The sequence below is a fragment of the Callorhinus ursinus genome, unplaced genomic scaffold (genome assembly GCF_003265705.2).
Source record: "Callorhinus ursinus isolate GAN/ISIS: 27379988/994484 unplaced genomic scaffold, GSC_fseal_2.0 scaffold12, whole genome shotgun sequence".
NCBI classification, from domain to species: Eukaryota; Metazoa; Chordata; class Mammalia; order Carnivora; family Otariidae; genus Callorhinus; species Callorhinus ursinus.
In genome coordinates, this window is record NW_027397074.1 from 24,623,093 (window position 1) to 24,624,340 (window position 1,248).

Here is a 1,248-nt window from a genome sequence, read left to right on the forward strand (position 1 = left end):
ATTTCATTTTTTTGTTACCAAACTAAAGTTATTAATTTACTCTAAGATAGTTTTTGTAATTTTATCTTACGTGCTTTTGATACTGCCAAAATATCACCACACTTATTTAAATAAATTAACTTGATTAACAAAGTGGGCTAAAGGCAATTATTTATCTTTTATCAAATTAGCTCATTCCTAAATGATGCTAAGAATAAGCAATAATTAAAATTGCAGTGATTTCAGCATCATTAAATTGCTTATTTAAAATTTTTTATATTAAATAATATCATTGAGTAAAACATGTATATTATAATTTATTCCACTCTGACTCTCAATCTCCTATTCTATTCCTGGGCCAATACAATACTGGTTCAAATTTAAAGGGGAAAGATAAGGCTCCTGGGTGGCTCAGTCAGCTAAGCATCTGCCTTCAGCTCAGGTCATGATTCCAGGGTCCTGGCCAAGCTCTGCATGAGACTCCCTGCTTGGTGGGGAGCCTGCTTCTCCCTCTCCCCTGCCCTAGCTCATGCTCTCTCTTGCTATCCCTCTCTTTCTTTCAAATAAGTAAATAAAATCTTTTTAAAAATAAATTTAAAAAATAAAGGAGAAAAACCATTTACTCTTCTGAATGGAGATTTATAAATCTCCATTTTTTTTTTTTTTATAAGCTGGCTCCATGCTGGGCTTGAACTCATGACCCTAAGATCAACACCTGAGCTGAGATCAAGAATCAGACACTTAACCGACTATGCCACCCAGGTGCCCCTGTAAATCTCCATTTTGTAATACTCAACACTCATTCATGATTAAAAATAATAAGTAAGCTAGGAATATAAGGAGTCATCTTTAGCCAGATAAGAAGTATTTACTATTTAAGTCAGGAGCTAAACAAGGATGTCTGCTATGGCTACTCTTCAGTGTTGTTCTGGAAGCCCAAGGCAATGAATAAGAAAAGAAAAACTAATGAGGGAAATAATCCCAGGAAAGAAAAAGACAAAAATCATCACTTTAAAATAATATGATTTTCTTCCTATACACTCCAAGACTAGCAATTTCCCTATTTTTCATCACTTTGTTGGTAGTGTTGTTTCTAATTTCTTAGAGATTTCCTCAATTTTATCTTCCATCATTGTTTTATTTTCCAGGAGCTTTTCTTCTTCTCTAATGTTCCCCTTTCCTCTTATCCTGCTTCTTTTTAAAAATGCAATCTCCTCTCATCTCTTTGGCAATATTAGGATAGTTGGGGGTTTTTTCCTAATATTTTCT